The sequence below is a fragment of the Fistularia commersonii genome, chromosome 24, assembly GCF_037954325.1.
Source record: "Fistularia commersonii isolate RoL2024-O1a breed Wild chromosome 24, RoL_Fcom_v1.0, whole genome shotgun sequence".
In the NCBI taxonomy this organism is placed as follows: Eukaryota; Metazoa; Chordata; class Actinopteri; order Syngnathiformes; family Fistulariidae; genus Fistularia; species Fistularia commersonii.
Window position 1 is genome coordinate 9,000,676 of NC_141307.1, and position 13,181 is coordinate 9,013,856.

General features: G+C 46.1%; 5 non-coding genes across 5 annotated transcripts; all 5 read right to left on the bottom strand.

The window, feature by feature from the left end:
* Nucleotides 1-6,059: 6,059 nt before the first annotated feature.
* Nucleotides 6,060-6,178, bottom strand: LOC147220238 (5S ribosomal RNA). Its single transcript, XR_015108488.1, has one exon. It is a non-coding gene; the product is annotated as a 5S ribosomal RNA (ribosomal RNA).
* A 1,378-nt stretch (nucleotides 6,179-7,556) lies between these two features.
* On the bottom strand, nucleotides 7,557-7,675 carry LOC147220239 (5S ribosomal RNA). The gene has a single exon (XR_015108393.1). It is a non-coding gene; the product is annotated as a 5S ribosomal RNA (ribosomal RNA).
* Nucleotides 7,676-9,055: 1,380 nt separating this feature from the next.
* On the bottom strand, nucleotides 9,056-9,174 carry LOC147220240 (5S ribosomal RNA). The gene has a single exon (XR_015108490.1). It is a non-coding gene; the product is annotated as a 5S ribosomal RNA (ribosomal RNA).
* A 1,378-nt stretch (nucleotides 9,175-10,552) lies between these two features.
* Nucleotides 10,553-10,671, bottom strand: LOC147220241 (5S ribosomal RNA). Its single transcript, XR_015108394.1, has one exon. It is a non-coding gene; the product is annotated as a 5S ribosomal RNA (ribosomal RNA).
* Nucleotides 10,672-12,051: 1,380 nt separating this feature from the next.
* Nucleotides 12,052-12,170, bottom strand: LOC147220242 (5S ribosomal RNA). The gene has a single exon (XR_015108395.1). It is a non-coding gene; the product is annotated as a 5S ribosomal RNA (ribosomal RNA).
* Nucleotides 12,171-13,181: the final 1,011 nt, after the last annotated feature.

Here is a 13,181-nt window from a genome sequence, read left to right on the forward strand (position 1 = left end):
AATGCTACATATATTGTGTAGGATCACATCCTATTCAACATATTTCACAACCAGGCACCAGCTTTAACGAATTCTGAAGTTATTTACAACTTGTGCCAAAATCTTTCAACTTCGTGAGATAAACACTTCTTGACCAACAGGCTTTATCTCTGAAACCTGCAGCTGCATTTCAGTAAATGTGACTTACTGTAATTGTGTAGAATCACATTCTATTCAACATATTTTACCACCAGACATCATTTTTAAAGAATTCCCTTGTTATTTGAAATGTGCACAAGAGTATGAAAGAATATTGTACATGAAGCTGTTATGAAATGAAATATTTCATAGTTAGAAATATATATACAGATAAATGATTACAATTTACAGTAAGTGGGTGAGAATTATTATTATTTTTTTTAGGTTTAAGATTTTGAGATTCCCTGCGGCTGAAGAGAGATGAATTAGAAAGTCTGATAGCTTCAGGTAGGAAAGACCTCCTATGGCGTTCAGTGGAGCTTCTCGGTGGTATCACTCTGCGGCTGATCGAGCTTTGACAGGACATCAGTGGCATGCAGGGGGTGATGAACATTATTGATGATGCTGAGGAGCTACCTGCGGCTAGATATCAGTAAATGTGACATTTTTTGTGTAGAATCGCATCCTATTGAACATATTTCAGCAACAGACACCAGCTTTAAAAAAATTCCGAAGTAATTTTCAACTTTCAACCAAATGCCCTAATTTGGTGAGATGAACATTTTTTACCAAACAGCTTAACTTTTCAAACTTACAGCTGGATTTGAGTTAATTTAAATATTGCGTATATTTTTATTGCATAAAATCATATCTAATTTAGTATATTTCAATACCAGACACCAGCTTTAAAGAATTCCTTAGTAATTTACAACGTGTTCCAAAAAATTTCAATTTAGCGATATGAACATTTTTGACCACGTGGCTTTATCTTTCATTTTTGTGGCTGGATTTGACTGACTTATGCATTTTGTAGATTCTACATTGTATAGAATCACACCCTAATCAGCATATTTCATTTCCAGACACCAGCTTTAAAGAATTACAAAATCATTTACAACTTGTGCCCAAAAACCTTCAACTTGGTGTGATAAAAACTGTATTTCTCAATGGTTTATTGTTTTAATCTGCGGCTGGATTTCAGCACATGTGAAATATGTTGCGTAGAATCACCTCCTATTCAACAAATTTCGGCAACAGACCAAAGCTTTAAAGAATTACAAATTTATTTACCACTTGATCCAAAAACCTTCGAAATGGCAAGATAAAAATTTTTGACCAATTGGAATTATCTTTTTGACCCACAGCTAGATTTCAGTATAACGACATATTTAATGAAAAATCACATCCTAATCAGCATATTTCTTCTCCAGACACCAGCTTTAAAGAATTACAATGTTATTTAGAACTTGTGCCAAAAACCTTCAAATTGGTGGAATAAACAATTTAAACCAAAATGGCTTTATCTTTATCTTACCCAAAATCCTTCTACTTGGTGAGATAAACACTCCGTTTCCAATGGCTTCATTTTTAAACGTGCGGCTGGTTTTCAGTATATATGACATTTATTTTGTATAATCACATCCTATTCAGCATATTTGAGCAACAGACACCAGCTTTAAAGAATTCCAATTAATTTTCAACTCGTTCCAAATGCCTTAAACTTGGTGAGATAAACATTTTTTACCAAACGACTTTACCTTTCAAACCTGCAGCTGGATTTGAGTGACTTTAAATATTGTGTAGATTTAAATTGCATAGAATCATATCTAATCATATTTCAATACTGAACACCAACTTTAAAGAATTCCTTAGTTATTTACGACTTGTTCCAAAAAACTTTGATTTGGCGATATAAACACTTTTGATCAAATGGCTTTATCTTTCATTTTTGTGGCTGGCTTTGACTGAACTTATACATTTTGTAGATTCTACATTGTGTAGAATCACATCCTAATATGCATACTTCATCAACAGACACAAGCTTTTTAAAGCCGTTTAGTAAAAAATGTTTATCTCACCAAGTTTAAGGCATACGGTGAAATAAACATTTTTCACCAAATGGCTCTATCTTTCATTCTTGCGGCTGGATTTGAGTGAATTTAAACATCGTAAAGATTCTGTGTTCTGTAAAATGACATCCCAATCAACATATTTCATCACCAGACACCAGCTTTACAGAATTCCAAAGTAATTTATAACTTGTGCCAAAAAACCTTCACTATAGTGAGATAAACACTTTATATCCTAATGGTTTATTGTTTAAGCCTGTGTCTGGATTTCAGCATATGTGACATATATTGTGTAGAATCACGTCCAATCCAACATATTTAGAACTCGACATCAGCTGTTAGGAATCCTCTTGAAATTTAAAAATTGTTCCAAAAAGCTTCAACTTGGTGAGATAAAAAAATTTGAAAAACTGACCTTATCTTTGAAACCTGCCGCTGGATTTCAGGAAATGTGACATTCAAAGTGTAAATTCACCTCCTATTCAACAAATGTCAGCAACAGACACACGCTTTAAAGAATTACAAAGTTATTTACAACTTTATCCAAAAACCTTCAAATTTGTAAGATAAACATTTTTGTCCAAATGACATTATCTTTTTGACCTGTGGCTGGATTTTAGTAAAGGTGACATATATTGTGTAGAGTCACATCCTAATTAGCATATTTCTTCTCAAGACACCAGCTTTAAAGAATTAAAAAGTTATTTACAACCTGTTCCAAACGACTTCAACATTGTGAGTTAAACACTTTATATCCAAATGGCTTAATTTTTAAACTTGCGGCTGGATTACACTAAATGTGACATATATTCAGAAGAATTACATCATATTCAACATACACTCACCGGCCACTTTATTAGGTATACCTGTCCAACTGCTTGTTAACACTTAATTTCTAATCAGCCAATCACATGGCGGCAACTCAGTGCATTTAGGGATGTAGACATGGTCAAGACAATCTCCTGCAGTTCAAACCGAGCATCAGTCTGGGGAAGAAAGATGATTCTAGTGACTTTGAACGTGGCATGGTTGTTGGTGCCAGAAGGGCTGATCTGAGTATTTCAGAAACTGCTGATCTACTGGGATTTTCACCCACAACCATCTCTAGGGTTTACAGAGAATGGTCCGAAAAAGAAAAAATATCCAGTGAGCGGCAGTTCTGTGGGCGGAAATGCCTTGTTGATGCCAGAGGTCAGAGGAGAATGGCCCAGACTGGTTCGAGCTGATAGAAAGGCAACAATTTGGACTCAAATAACCACCCGTTACAACCAAGGTAGGCAGAAGAGCATCTCTGAACGCACAGTACGTCCAACTTTGAGGCAGATGGGCTCCAGCAGCAGAAGACCATGCCGGGTGCCACTCCTTTCAGCTAAGAACAGGAAACTGAGGCTACAATTTGCACAGAGCTCATCGAAATTTGACAATTGAGGTTTGGAAAAACGTTGCCTGATCTGATGAGTCTTGATTTCTGCTGCGACATTCGGATGGTCGGGTCAGAATTTGGCGTCAACAACATGAAAGCATGGATCCATCCTGCTTTGTATCAACGGTTCAGGCTGGTGGTGGTGGTGTAATGGTGTGGGGAATATTTTCTTGGCACTCTTTGGGCACCTTGGTACCAATTGAGCATTGTTGCAACGCCACAGCCTACCTGAGTATTGTTGCTGACCATGTCCATCCCTTTATGACCACAATGTACCCAACTTCTGATGGCTACTTTCAGCAGGATAATGCGCCATGTCATAAAGCTGGAATCATCTCAGACTGGTTTCTTGAACATGACAATGAGTTCACTGTACTCAAATGGCCTCCACAGTCACCAGATCTTAATCCAATAGAGCATCTTTGGGATGTGGTGGAACGGGAGATTTGCATCATGGATGTGCAGCCGTCAAATCTGCGCCAACTGTGTGATGCCATCATGTCAATATGGACCAAACTCTCTGAGGAATGCTTCCAGCACCTTGTTGAATCTATGCCACGAAGAATTGAGGCAGCTCTGAAGGCAAAAGGGGGTCCAACCCGTCACTAGCATGGTGTACCTAATAAAGTGGCCGGTGAGTGTATATTGACTAGGACGTGATTCTACACAATTAAATTTCAAATTTACTGAAATCCAGCCGCAGGTTTAAAAGATAAAGCCATTTGTAGAAAAACTGTTTATCTCAAGAGGTTTGAGGATTTTGGCAGAAGTTGTCCATAACTTTGGAATTCTTTAAAGCTGGTGCCTGGTATTAGATTGAGCTGAATAGGATGTGATTCTATACAATGTAGAATCTGCAAAATGCATAAGTTCAGTCAAATCAAGACGCAAGAATGAAGCATAATGGCATTTGATCAGAAAATTTCATCTCACCAAGTTGAAGAATTTTGGAACAAGTTTAAAAAAAAAAAGAGAATTCTTTAAAACTCTGTTGCTAAAACATGTTGGTTAGGACGTGAATCTACACCACATACATCACATTTACTGAAATCGAGCCGCAGGTTTAATCATAAAGCCAGTTGGACATAAAGTATGTATCTCACAAAGTTGAAGGTTTTTGGCACAAGTGAAAATAACTGGAATTCTTTAAAGTTGGTTTGTTAGGATCAAATGTGTTGAATAGGATGTGATTCTACACAATATAGAATCTAAACAATGTATTGATTCACTCAAATCCTGTCTCAAGAATGAAAGATAAAGCCATTTGGTCAAAAAAAAAAGTTATCAAACAGAGTTGTAGACTTTTGGAACTAGTTTTAAAAAAACCCGGGAAATCTTTAAAACTGGTTCCTGTTGCTGACATATGCGAGATTGGATGTGACAATATATGTCTACAGCTAAAGCCTAAGGTAAAGAGAGAGCTATCAAAGGCCATACCAGGACTTGTATGCACAGCGGGACAGTTAATGACAAGAGAAAGAGAAAATTAAATAAAATACTCATGGAAAAAGGAAGAGTACTACAGATGCAGTATTTGCGCCGAGAATGCTCATAAAGAAGTACAGAAAAGGCCCGTGGGAGCCCCATTGCCTTTTTGTACACCTTGAAAAGTCGTACGATAGGTTGCAAAGAGAGGAGCTCTGGTATCCTATGAGGAAGTCTGGAGCGGCAGAGAAGTGTGTTACACTGGTGCAGGACATGTATGCTCGCTGGGAGACAGTGGTGCGGTGTGCGGTAAGACGGGACCAGAGAAGTTCAAGGTGGAAGCGGGACTCCGTCGGGGATAGGCCCTGAGCCCCTTCTTGTTCGCAATGGTGACGGATGAAGGTAGACGTGAATCTCCACGGACCGTGACCTTTGCAGATGCCGTTGTGATCTGTAGTGAGAGCAGAAAACAGGTGGAGGTCAAGATAAGATAAGATAAGACCTCCGTCTCGTCCCGGACACGGAGGTCCCGGTGGAGGCTGATGTTCCTGCTTTAAAAAAAAACAACATGGCTGATGCATCTTCCGCATCTGCCCGGTCACGTGGTACACGGCCCCCCGACAGGACGCCGAAGCATCAAAGTAAACCCAGGACTTCAACAACCAGACTCCTAGGAATATGATGAATGAATGGGGAAAAATGAAAGCGAGCCAAGGGTAGAAGCGCTGATTACTGGCGATCGCAAAAGGAGCAGAAACGAGTGTAAAAAGGTGCGAGGAGGGCATCGAAGAGGAGGAGGAGTTCAAAGGCAGGGGGTCCTGATGACGTACTGTACATGTGGAGTCCTGGAAGTGCCTAGGAGAGCCAGCGGTATGGAGATCAGCGGTTGGATTATTCAACAGCGACAGGTATAAACGAGAGAAAAAGAAATTCAGCACACATGGAGAAATACTGTACGGGGATGACAAGAACGGCGGCGAGCGACGGACGGAGGCGGCGAGACAACGGAAAGTGACCCGAAAGGTAAGGCGGGGAACTATGACTGAGCGCGTGTCGCGCCGGGCTTCACGGTGACTCCGGTGGGACAGACACAAGGGAATGAGCGGCGTGTGTCCGTGTGTGAAATGTTGGCGCTCTTGAGAGACAGCACCCCCTGCTTTTGACAGAGGGAACGAACATGAAAAAGCTTACGGCACCTGGTATTCCCAGGCGGTCTCCCATCCAAGTACTAACCAGGCCCGACACTGCTTGGCTTCCGAGATCAGACGAGATCGGGCGTGTTCAGGGTGGTATGGCCGTAAACGAGACTAGGCTACGCGGAAGGGCATTTTATAAGCAGCCGTCCCCCGTCTTTTCCACCTCCAGTCATTTCCAGATCTGTCAGGAGCTCCTTCTATTGCGTTTCCATGATTACAGCCAGTGGCAACCAAGGTTACTATAACCAAAAATCATCAGACACACTTTACCTTAGGCTGCAGCCTAAGGTAAAGAGGGAGCTAGCAAAGGCCATACCAGGACTCAAATGCACGGCGGGACAGTTAATGACAAGAGAAAGAGAAAATTAAATAAAATACACATGGAAAAAAGAAGAGTACTACCGATGCATTATTTGCGCCGAGAATGCTCATAGAGAAGTACAGAGAAGGCCGGTGGGAGCCGCATTGCCTTTTTGTACACCTTGAAAAGTCATACGACAGGTTGCCAAGAGAGGAGCTCTGGTATCCTATGAGGAAGTCTGGAGCGGCAGAGAAGTGTGTTGCAATGGTGCAGGACATGTATGCTAGCTGGGAGACAGTTGTGCGGTGTGCTGTAAGACGGGACCAGAGAAGTTCAAGGTGGAAGCGGGACTCTGTTGGGGATAGGCCCTGAGCCCCTTCTTGTTCGCAACGGTGACGGATGAAGGTAGACGTGAATCTCCACGGACTGTGACCTTTGCAGATGCCGTTGTGATCTGTAGTGAGAGCAGAAAACAGGTGGAGGTCAAGATAAGATAAGATAAGACCTCCGTCTCGTCCCGGACACGGAGGTCCCGGTGGAGGCTGATGTTCCTGCTTTAAAAAAAACAACATGGCTGATGCATCTTCCGCATCTGCCCGGTCACGTGGTACACGGCCCTCCGACAGGACGCCGAAGCATCAAAGTAAACCCAGGACTTCAACAACCAGACTCCTAGGAATATGATGAATGAATGGGGAAAAATGAAAGAGCCAAGGGTAGAAGCGCTGATTACTGGCGATCGCAAAAGGAGCAGAAACGAGTGTAAAAAGGTGCGAGGAGGGCATCGAAGAGGAGGAGGAGTTCAAAGGCAGGGGGTCCTGATGACGTACTGTACATGTGGAGTCCTGGAAGTGCCTAGGAGAGCCAGCGGTATGGAGATCAGCGGTTGGATTATTCAACAGCGACAGGTATAAACGAGAGAAAAAGAAATTCAGCACACATGGAGAAATACTGTACGGGGATGACAAGAACGGCGGCGAGCGACGGACGGAGGCGGCGAGACAACGGAAAGTGACCCGAAAGGTAAGGCGGGGAACTATGACTGAGCGCGTGTCGCGCCGGGCTTCACGGTGACTCCGGTGGGACAGACACAAGGGAATGAGCGGCGTGTGTCCGTGTGTGAAATGTTGGCGCTCTTGAGAGACAGCACCCCCTGCTTTTGACAGAGGGAACGAACATGAAAAAGCTTACGGCACCTGGTATTCCCAGGCGGTCTCCCATCCAAGTACTAACCAGGCCCGACCCTGCTTGGCTTCCGAGATCAGACGAGATCGGGCGTGTTCAGGGTGGTATGGCCGTAAACGAGACTAGGCTACGCGGAAGGGCATTTTATAAGCAGCCGTCCCCCGTCTTTTCCACCTCCAGTCATTTCCAGATCTGTCAGGAGCTCCTTCTATTGCGTTTCCAAGATTACAGCCAGTGGCAACCAAGGTTACTATAACCAAAAATCATCAGACACACTTTACCTTAGGCTGCAGCCTAAGGTAAAGAGGGAGCTAGCAAAGGCCATACCAGGACTCAAATGCACGGCGGGACAGTTAATGAAAAGAGAAAGAGAAAATTAAATAAAATACACATGGAAAAAGGAAGAGTACTACCGATGCAGTATTTGCGCCGAGAATGCTCATAGAGAAGTACAGAGAAGGCCGGTGGGAGCCGCATTGCCTTTTTGTACACCTTGAAAAGTCATACGACAGGTTGCCAAGAGAGGAGCTCTGGTATCCTATGAGGAAGTCTGGAGCGGCAGAGAAGTGTGTTGCACTGGTGCAGGACATGTATGCTAGCTGGGAGACAGTTGTGCGGTGTGCTGTAAGACGGGACCAGAGAAGTTCAAGGTGGAAGCGGGACTCTGTTGGGGATAGGCCCTGAGCCCCTTCTTGTTCGCAACGGTGACGGATGAAGGTAGACGTGAATATCCACGGACTGTGACCTTTGCAGATGCCGTTGTGATCTGTAGTGAGAGCAGAAAACAGGTGGAGGTCAAGATAAGATATGATAAGACCTCCGTCTCGTCCCGGACACGGAGGTCCCGGTGGAGGCTGATGTTCCTGCTTTAAAAAAAACAACATGGCTGATGCATCTTCCGCATCTGCCCGGTCACGTGGTACATGGCCCTCCGACAGGACGCCGAAGCATCAAAGTAAACCCAGGACTTCAATAACCAGACTCCTAGGAATATGATGAATGAATGGGGAAAAATGAAAGAGAGCCAAGGGTAGAAGCGCTGATTACTGGCGATCGCAAAAGGAGCAGAAACGAGTGTAAAAAGAAGCGAGGAGGGCATCGAAGAGGAGGAGGAGTTCAAAGGCAGGGGGTCCTGATGACGTACCGTACATGTGGAGTCCTGGAAGTGCCTAGGAGAGCCAGCGGTATGGAGATCAGCGGTTGGATTATTCAACAGCGACAGGTATAAACGAGAGAAAAAGAAATTCAGCACACATGGAGAAATACTGTACGGGGATGACAAGAACGGCGGCGAGCGACGGACGGAGGCGGCGAGACAACGGAAAGTGACCCGAAAGGTAAGGCGGGGAACTATGACTGAGCGCGTGTCGCGCCGGGCTTCACGGTGACTCCGGTGGGACAGACACAAGGGAATGAGCGGCGTGTGTCCGTGTGTGAAATGTTGGCGCTCTTGAGAGACAGCACCCCCTGCTTTTGACAGAGGGAACGAACATGAAAAAGCTTACGGCACCTGGTATTCCCAGGCGGTCTCCCATCCAAGTACTAACCAGGCCCGACACTGCTTGGCTTCCGAGATCAGACGAGATCGGGCGTGTTCAGGGTGGTATGGCCGTAAACGAGACTAGGCTACGTGGAAGGGCATTTTATAAGCAGCCGTCCCCCGTCTTTTCCACCTCCAGTCATTTCCAGATCTGTCAGGAGCTCCTTCTATTGCGTTTCCATGATTACAGCCAGTGGCAACCAAGGTTACTATAACCAAAAATCATCAGACACACTTTACCTTAGGCTGCAGCCTAAGGTAAAGAGGGAGCTAGCAAAGGCCATACCAGGACTCAAATGCACGGCGGGACAGTTAATGACAAGAGAAAGAGAAAATTAAATAAAATACACATGGAAAAAAGAAGAGTACTACCGATGCATTATTTGCGCCGAGAATGCTCATAGAGAAGTACAGAGAAGGCCGGTGGGAGCCGCATTGCCTTTTTGTACACCTTGAAAAGTCATACGACAGGTTGCCAAGAGAGGAGCTCTGGTATCCTATGAGGAAGTCTGGAGCGGCAGAGAAGTGTGTTGCAATGGTGCAGGACATGTATGCTAGCTGGGAGACAGTTGTGCGGTGTGCTGTAAGACGGGACCAGAGAAGTTCAAGGTGGAAGCGGGACTCTGTTGGGGATAGGCCCTGAGCCCCTTCTTGTTCGCAACGGTGACGGATGAAGGTAGACGTGAATCTCCACGGACTGTGACCTTTGCAGATGCCGTTGTGATCTGTAGTGAGAGCAGAAAACAGGTGGAGGTCAAGATAAGATAAGATAAGACCTCCGTCTCGTCCCGGACACGGAGGTCCCGGTGGAGGCTGATGTTCCTGCTTTAAAAAAAACAACATGGCTGATGCATCTTCCGCATCTGCCCGGTCACGTGGTACACGGCCCTCCGACAGGACGCCGAAGCATCAAAGTAAACCCAGGACTTCAACAACCAGACTCCTAGGAATATGATGAATGAATGGGGAAAAATGAAAGAGCCAAGGGTAGAAGCGCTGATTACTGGCGATCGCAAAAGGAGCAGAAACGAGTGTAAAAAGGTGCGAGGAGGGCATCGAAGAGGAGGAGGAGTTCAAAGGCAGGGGGTCCTGATGACGTACTGTACATGTGGAGTCCTGGAAGTGCCTAGGAGAGCCAGCGGTATGGAGATCAGCGGTTGGATTATTCAACAGCGACAGGTATAAACGAGAGAAAAAGAAATTCAGCACACATGGAGAAATACTGTACGGGGATGACAAGAACGGCGGCGAGCGACGGACGGAGGCGGCGAGACAACGGAAAGTGACCCGAAAGGTAAGGCGGGGAACTATGACTGAGCGCGTGTCGCGCCGGGCTTCACGGTGACTCCGGTGGGACAGACACAAGGGAATGAGCGGCGTGTGTCCGTGTGTGAAATGTTGGCGCTCTTGAGAGACAGCACCCCCTGCTTTTGACAGAGGGAACGAACATGAAAAAGCTTACGGCACCTGGTATTCCCAGGCGGTCTCCCATCCAAGTACTAACCAGGCCCGACCCTGCTTGGCTTCCGAGATCAGACGAGATCGGGCGTGTTCAGGGTGGTATGGCCGTAAACGAGACTAGGCTACGCGGAAGGGCATTTTATAAGCAGCCGTCCCCCGTCTTTTCCACCTCCAGTCATTTCCAGATCTGTCAGGAGCTCCTTCTATTGCGTTTCCAAGATTACAGCCAGTGGCAACCAAGGTTACTATAACCAAAAATCATCAGACACACTTTACCTTAGGCTGCAGCCTAAGGTAAAGAGGGAGCTAGCAAAGGCCATACCAGGACTCAAATGCACGGCGGGACAGTTAATGAAAAGAGAAAGAGAAAATTAAATAAAATACACATGGAAAAAGGAAGAGTACTACCGATGCAGTATTTGCGCCGAGAATGCTCATAGAGAAGTACAGAGAAGGCCGGTGGGAGCCGCATTGCCTTTTTGTACACCTTGAAAAGTCATACGACAGGTTGCCAAGAGAGGAGCTCTGGTATCCTATGAGGAAGTCTGGAGCGGCAGAGAAGTGTGTTGCACTGGTGCAGGACATGTATGCTAGCTGGGAGACAGTTGTGCGGTGTGCTGTAAGACGGGACCAGAGAAGTTCAAGGTGGAAGCGGGACTCTGTTGGGGATAGGCCCTGAGCCCCTTCTTGTTCGCAACGGTGACGGATGAAGGTAGACGTGAATATCCACGGACTGTGACCTTTGCAGATGCCGTTGTGATCTGTAGTGAGAGCAGAAAACAGGTGGAGGTCAAGATAAGATATGATAAGACCTCCGTCTCGTCCCGGACACGGAGGTCCCGGTGGAGGCTGATGTTCCTGCTTTAAAAAAAACAACATGGCTGATGCATCTTCCGCATCTGCCCGGTCACGTGGTACATGGCCCTCCGACAGGACGCCGAAGCATCAAAGTAAACCCAGGACTTCAATAACCAGACTCCTAGGAATATGATGAATGAATGGGGAAAAATGAAAGAGAGCCAAGGGTAGAAGCGCTGATTACTGGCGATCGCAAAAGGAGCAGAAACGAGTGTAAAAAGAAGCGAGGAGGGCATCGAAGAGGAGGAGGAGTTCAAAGGCAGGGGGTCCTGATGACGTACCGTACATGTGGAGTCCTGGAAGTGCCTAGGAGAGCCAGCGGTATGGAGATCAGCGGTTGGATTATTCAACAGCGACAGGTATAAACGAGAGAAAAAGAAATTCAGCACACATGGAGAAATACTGTACGGGGATGACAAGAACGGCGGCGAGCGACGGACGGAGGCGGCGAGACAACGGAAAGTGACCCGAAAGGTAAGGCGGGGAACTATGACTGAGCGCGTGTCGCGCCGGGCTTCACGGTGACTCCGGTGGGACAGACACAAGGGAATGAGCGGCGTGTGTCCGTGTGTGAAATGTTGGCGCTCTTGAGAGACAGCACCCCCTGCTTTTGACAGAGGGAACGAACATGAAAAAGCTTACGGCACCTGGTATTCCCAGGCGGTCTCCCATCCAAGTACTAACCAGGCCCGACCCTGCTTGGCTTCCGAGATCAGACGAGATCGGGCGTGTTCAGGGTGGTATGGCCGTAAACGAGACTAGGCTACGCGGAAGGGCATTTTATAAGCAGCCGTCCCCCGTCTTTTCCACCTCCAGTCATTTCCAGATCTGTCAGGAGCTCCTTCTATTGCGTTTCCAAGATTACAGCCAGTGGCAACCAAGGTTACTATAACCAAAAATCATCAGACACACTTTACCTTAGGCTGCAGCCTAAGGTAAAGAGGGAGCTAGCAAAGGCCATACCAGGACTCAAATGCACGGCGGGACAGTTAATGACAAGAGAAAGAGAAAATTAAATAAAATACACATGGAAAAAGGAAGAGTACTACCGATGCAGTATTTGCGCCGAGAATGCTCATAGAGAAGTACAGAGAAGGCCGGTGGGAGCCGCATTGCCTTTTTGTACACCTTGAAAAGTCATACGACAGGTTGCCAAGAGAGGAGCTCTGGTATCCTATGAGGAAGTCTGGAGCGGCAGAGAAGTGTGTTGCACTGGTGCAGGACATGTATGCTAGCTGGGAGACAGTTGTGCGGTGTGCTGTAAGACGGGACCAGAGAAGTTCAAGGTGGAAGCGGGACTCTGTTGGGGATAGGCCCTGAGCCCCTTCTTGTTCGCAACGGTGACGGATGAAGGTAGACGTGAATCTCCACGGACTGTGACCTTTGCAGATGCCGTTGTGATCTGTAGTGAGAGCAGAAAACAGGTGGAGGTCAAGATAAGATAAGATAAGACCTCCGTCTCGTCCCGGACACGGAGGTCCCGGTGGAGGCTGATGTTCCTGCTTTAAAAAAAACAACATGGCTGATGCATCTTCCGCATCTGCCCGGTCACGTGGTACACGGCCCTCCGACAGGACGCCGAAGCATCAAAGTAAACCCAGGACTTCAACAACCAGACTCCTAGGAATATGATGAATGAATGGGGAAAAATGAAAGAGAGCCAAGGGTAGAAGCGCTGATTACTGGCGATCGCAAAAGGAGCAGAAACGAGTGTAAAAAGAAGCGAGGAGGGCATCGAAGAGGAGGAGGAGTTCAAAGGCAGGGG